Raw genomic sequence first — 6310 nt, 5'->3', positions numbered from 1 at the left:
GGGATGAAGGGCAGAATGGGAGCAGAGAATCTCATCAACATAAAAATGATCTGAACCAGTGGGTGTGTGAAATCAAGAGAAGTGCATGTATGGAATCAAGATGTAGGCAAAGGCTCTGTTCGATGAAGAGGAGCTGTTAATGCCAGTTCTGTGTTTCAGATGGTCAAAAATATGCCTAACAAATGCCCCCACGTTTGTGTATATGGTTTGTGGGGAGGCATATGTGTGTTAGTGATGCCCTGGTAGCATAGGTGTAAGAAAAATAGAGGTTTACTCTTAAAGGACCTATAGAGAGTTTTGGTTGGTGTGTTTGTTTATTTTCTACATGGACTGTTTGCCTGGTTTGTATTTAAACAGCTGTTCTGTTCCAAATAGAACTGAGCTGAAATCACATCGACCTGCCCACTTTTACTGAACGTCAGTAACAAAGGACAGTGCTGCACCGGTTCTTGGCTCTTTAGCGGCGTTCGCGCCTTTCTGGGGACAAGATGAGGGTCCCTGTTTCGAGGTGTCGCTTGTCCCCGCCCGGTCGCGGCAGGGCGCAGCCTCGAACCGCCATCCCGCGAGGCTGAGACAAGCCCGAGGGCTCCGCTCCCGCTGCGGGAAATAGATGCGCTGGCGCACCCCCGCCTTGCTGGAGCGATGGTACGGCCCGCTCCCCCGCCGCAGGGTTGGTACGTCCCACGCCTTTATAAGCGGCCGCCGCGAAAACTTCGGCCTTTTCGTCCTGCGTGCTGGGGAGCGGGTGAGTTGTGGTGGATGTCTCCCTCGCTGGGACGGGGTGGTTGGTCGTCGTGGGAGGCAGAGGCCCGGGTTGCGGGGTGCAGCGCCCTTCTCTTTTAGCGGAGCTGAGGGTGGGGACCCCACCCCGCGGCAGTGGTGGCGCCCACTGTGCCTTCCCATCCGCAGGGCCGCTCGGGCTGGGCGAAACTATTCGGGGGAGGAGGGGGGAACGGGCCGTTGCTGACGCGGCCTTGGAGCACGTGGCCCTGACTCCCGTTGTCCCCGCAGGGCCGCCATGTCCTCACGGCTGCCGGGAACCCGCGAGCGGGGCCGGAGCGGCTCCCTGGTAAGTTCAGAGGGCCTGGGGTGGGGTGGGAGGCCTGGGAGCGTGTGTGTGTGAGGGGGGGGCGGGAGTGGCCGCCATTGGCCGTGTTCGGGCTGCGCTGCCTTTGCCAGCCGGGAGTGAAAGGCCTGGGAGGCTGGAGCTTTTCCCCGCGCCGTTCCTTCCTCCTCACGAATCTCCTGGCTGCACTCAGGTTCGTACCTTGCTGCTCCCATCGTCACATAGAATAGAATCACAGAATGGTTTGGGTTGAAGGGACCTTCAAAGCTCATCCAGCCATGAGCAGGGACATCTTCACCAACTCAGATTGCTCAGAGCCCCATCCAGCCTGGCCTGGGATGTCTCCAGGGATGGTTCATCCACCACCTCTCTGGGAAACCTGGGCCAGGCTCTCACCACCCCCAGCAACAAAAATTCCTTCCTGGTGTGCAGCCTGAATCTCCTTTAGTTTAAAACCATCACCCCTTGTCTTGTCTCAACAGGCCTTACTGAAAAGTCTGCCCCCATCTTATCAGTCTCTTTTAAGTATGGAAAGGCCACAATAAGGTCTCCCTGGAGCTTCTCTTCTCCAGGCTGAACAGCCCAGCTCTCAGCCTGTCCTCCCAGCAGAGCTGGTCCAAGCCCAGAGCTCAGTAAGGGCTGTGGAGATAACACATGCATGGTTAGTGCTTGGCATTTGCATACCTTCTATGGATTTTCAGCAAACAGATCACTTTGTTGGTTGTTCAATGTGCAGGACTCTCTGCAATGAACATTACAACCTTAGAATTGCAGTTGTGTGGAATTTCCATTTAAAAATGACCCTTGGGGAAATGCAGCCTGGCCAGCTGTGTAAGGGAGATTTTTAAGTTTCCTGACTAAAAACAGTTAAAGAGAGGATTGTTGACTACTAAAAGCCATCTGATAAAGATTTTGGTGATTCATGATTCTATGATATAAAGACAAATTTGGCTGGAGTTCAAGGAGACTGACCAGTGGTGAGGTTCTGGTGTGATCTGTGTGGTGGGTTTTTTTTGTTCTGCCTTTTTTTTTTCTAGATCTACATTGTAATTCTAAAATAATTACTAAAGAATATTGTAGTAATGCTGATTTTGCTTTTATTCCCACAGCAGAAAGATGTCTTGAAGTGAAGAGTAAGGTAAAGTTTATTTTGTACTAAGCTGCACAAAGTTGTTAAGTTTTTGGCCTTTGGTTACATGCTAATGGTATAAAGAAATACAAGACTCTTAATCAAAAATAACCTGTAAGAATTACATCTTAAAGCAAGTTGAACAAAAACTTATTAAGCTAGTTTTACTTACTGTGATGTCAACAGAGCTAATGTGTTTTATAAACAAAGTGGAAAACATAGAACAGTTGGTTCAAGGTGAAACAATTGTTGTGTTTTAGATGGTCAAATACAGAAGTTGTTGGCTGTTGATGATGATAACCCTGAATAGGAAGTGCCGTCAGATGCGAGAACTGACGATAACCTTCTTATTTGTCTGAAATACAGCTACATGCAGAGTTTAAATTGTCTGGAAACTGGTCTAGAACTCATCGGCCAGCTTTAATTTATACTTGCTTTCTGTGAAAAGTGCTCCTGTAATACCTAATGTAGCTTCACATCCATCTGTTTCAATTTCTCTGCAGAGCCTGGTCTTTCAATAAATGTCACACAATTAGGACTGGGAGCAGGTCGTGCTTTGGAATGGCCCTAACGTGAAGGTAAGTGATGGATTTCTCTGGACCAAGTAGAGCTTTATACCCAGTGGAATCTAATTTAAAACTAAATAAAGCTTATAGGCTGCCAAAATCTCAAGAGGCATATGTTGTAGGTTCAAACCTCGTAGCTTATATCAGTCTGGTTTCCCTCCTCTCTTCCTCAAAATGTAAAGAGCTGGGATACTTATTTCTTGGTATTTCTGTATTTAGGTGGAGCTTAGAGGTCCTGGCTGCCATGTGCGAATTGTTACCAATGTTTACCCATTAACATTCAGCTCTTGACAAGTCCTGTGGAAGGCGGTGAGACAGCAAGAGCAGGAGATTTCTTCTGGGTGAGTTAAATATTTGGTGTTTTCTTAGTTCAATGTGATGGGTTTTGGCTATGGTCTCAGAGACATGAGGTAGTTGAGAACCTTCTCATTGGCTGTGTTTCTATTTCTGTATATTTTTAGCTTTAAAGGTATAATTAATGAAGTTCAAGTCTAATAAGTATTTTTGGGCCTAAAATACAGACAATAAATATATAAGAGCAACTGTCTTCTGCACTACAGTTTTGCTGACAGCACTGTAGAGCAAAGGGGTTTTGCTTTGCTAGAAATGTGTCAGTTTACCTAAAGATATCATATGATGAAACTAACCAAAAATTGCTGGAATTACCGGCAGATTGATTGGTGGTGAGCAATGGTTGTTCTGATGATATCCCTTATGTTAATAAAGTGATTCGTATTTAATGTTAAATGGTTAACTTATTCACGCTGTTGTATTACAGGTGTTCATACTGAGAACATCTTTCCTGAGGAAGAATCCAATAAAAGATGTGCATGAGCTTGGGGCCTAGTGGTTGTAAAGACTACGTGGTTTTCTGCCATAAGATGTGAAGAAACGGTAACAGTTACGCAGTTCTGATCACACACATTAAAATTCTCTCAAAGCCAATGTGTCTGGTTTTGTCACTTTACTGCAATAAGGAATGCCTTTCTGTTACACAACAACACGTTTTTAGTAAATATGCTGAGCACTCCTATAATTTGCTATAATTCTATCTGGTGGTTGGTAATCTAATCGCTTTAAACAGGTGGAACCAAGTGATACAAATAGCACCGCTGTAATTACTGGACAGATATGGCCTTCAGTGGCCCTAACAACAAGAAGAGCAAATGCCACTATTTCTGTAGCTTGTTGCAGGCTTGCTATTTCTTCATTATTTTGGTCTCAAAGTCTGGTACAGAGGTAGCAGAATCTGTTCCTGCAGCAATGGCGTTCTGGCCAGTGTTCTGCGGCTCTCTAAATAATGGTCAAAATGCGCAAACCTAAATGTGAAGAAAGGGCAAAAAAAAGACACAAACTGTAACTTGTCAGCATCCTTCAGTGTTGTTATTAAGTAAAAAAGGCTGCTTTTGTGAGAATGACTCCTAAAATTGTTTTACAATGGAGGTTGATAAATGTCAGTTAAAAGGGACTTGGGGGAGTCTTGGGGAGTTAAAATAGAGGTGCTTAACTGAGGGAAAAACTGCATCTGAGGCTGAAACTCCAGTTAGATTCATTCTGTTGGTGTAACTGGTAGGCTCTGACACTGCAGTGCTCTTTGTATTTACAGGAGGCGTGGAATGTAAGGGTCTTATCAAACCTAAAGTCATTGACCGTGTCCACTGAGAGACTTAATGCAGATGTTGCTGATTGTTTTGCCCACTTGGTGTCACCAGTGAAAATATTTTAGTGCATCTTTATGCTTTTTGAGAAAAGTAAAGTTTAATAAACTAACCTTAGTAAACATTAAACTGACTAAATAACGTGTTCATCCTATGCTAACAAGATTCAGTTATGTTAACGGTACAGTTCCAAGTAGAAGATACCTTGCTATTACTTATGAAAGTGAAAAAATGTTTACTCAACTGGAAATAATAATGGTTGTCTTTATTTTTCTGGTATTCTGTATGGATGCTAACGGCATTTGATGACTTGCTAGTGTTGGCTGTGAGGTTTTATTGGGTGCTGCTATCAACAGAAGTGTGGAATAGGTCTGAGCTTTGATAGCACTTTCAGAGGCAAACTTCCTAGCTAAGTCTAAGCTTATCATCCAGATAATAAATTTTCCTGAACAGCTTAAAATTTATTAATACCTGAGTCTAGATACTAGTGGCATAGAACACTTCCTGTGGTCATTATGTTGTCAGAGCCCTTACCTGACAGCAGATGCAATACTGGTGTTCAGCTGATCTATGAATATACCCCGGTGTTTAATGTGGCCCACAACTACAGCAGATGAAATGCCCAATATAATGCTGTACATCTCTTGTGCCTCCATCAGATAATCTCAAAAGGGTCTGCCAGCATCCTGGTGAAGCCAAATTACCTCCTTGTTACACGCGAAATAGATCAGAGCCTTGCTGGAGTGGGTGAGAACAGGGAAGGCCAATTTGGTCAGTTGTTGGATAAAACAATTTTACTTAACTGTGTCACATCAGATATTTACTACTTTGAACTGTAGCAGTAAATACTAAAACCTTTGGGCTGGGCACTCCTTGGGATGTGAAACATGCAGGATACCTGCTGTGAAGATGATGAGAATTGTTTCAAAGCAAGGACTGAACCTGGAGCTTTGAAATGTACTGCGATTTCATAGGATAATGGGAAGATGCTGTACATGCACTTTGATGTAATATGTATCCAGTCTTCTCTAAACCAGCCTGTAACGCTTCTGAACTGGGGGAGGAAGATGCTCGGTGTCTGCAGGAGGCAATATAAAGCTTTTGTGTCAGCGCCAGGCTGTTTGGTAATCCAAAATCAGAGACCACATCAAGGAGAAAGCATTTCAAAGCTACAGCTTTTAAGCTTCAAATAAGACTTTGGAGATGACAGCAACACTATGTCAACTGGCAGCATATTAGCAACTCAGAGGCTAAAGCTGAGGAAAAAGAAGGTTTCAGGGAGGAGAGCGGGAGTGAGGTGACACCAAAATTATTTGAAGAACCGATGTGATACCTGGAGCCGGTCACACAGATGAAGGGACAGCTCTGGTCCGATCACTGCCCCTGCTCTGGCCCCAAGACCCCCTGAAAATCCTATTGCCTGTTAAAAAGCAAGAAGGGGTGGCCAAATCTGGTGAACAAAGTTAGAGCTTGAATGATCCCATTAAAAGCCCGGGGCTGAGCTTGAGGTCAGGACATTTGCTGACCCTTCTTGATTAAACAGCTGGCACTCATTGGGGACCCCAGGTGAGGCTGGTTACCTCCATTTCAAACACCCAATCTCATTTAACGTTCTTGGTAGCTCAGGGTAAGGACTGCTGGGGCTTTTTTTGTTGTGTATGGTTTTCTTTTATTTTTAAAAAATTTATTTATTCCCTTAGCAGAATCTATTACTTTTAAAGAATAATACTACACTTATCTAATTTCTCCTGCTGCTCTGGCAGGTAGCAAGGATGAAACAGCAAACTTCTGGGCAGTGCTGGGTGGTTTTGGAGGCAGGTGAGAAGGGAAAGCTGCATTTCTACTACATGATGAAGCAAGAAGCCTTTGAAGTTGTAGACTAGCACGCAGA

General features: G+C 44.5%; 2 non-coding genes across 2 annotated transcripts; both read left to right on the top strand.

Annotated features, from left to right (window-relative positions):
- Window positions 1–2481: 2481 nt before the first annotated feature.
- LOC136110267 (small nucleolar RNA SNORD49) lies at window positions 2482–2556 on the top strand. The gene has a single exon (XR_010652586.1). It is a non-coding gene; the product is annotated as a small nucleolar RNA SNORD49 (small nucleolar RNA).
- An 836-nt stretch (window positions 2557–3392) lies between these two features.
- Window positions 3393–3466, top strand: LOC136110271 (small nucleolar RNA SNORD65). The gene has a single exon (XR_010652590.1). It is a non-coding gene; the product is annotated as a small nucleolar RNA SNORD65 (small nucleolar RNA).
- Window positions 3467–6310: the final 2844 nt, after the last annotated feature.

Source organism: Patagioenas fasciata, chromosome 19 (assembly GCF_037038585.1).
Source record: "Patagioenas fasciata isolate bPatFas1 chromosome 19, bPatFas1.hap1, whole genome shotgun sequence".
Classification (NCBI taxonomy): domain Eukaryota; kingdom Metazoa; phylum Chordata; class Aves; order Columbiformes; family Columbidae; genus Patagioenas; species Patagioenas fasciata.
The sequence above is the reverse complement of the archived record's forward strand: the minus strand, read 5'-3'. Positions and strand labels throughout refer to the sequence as shown.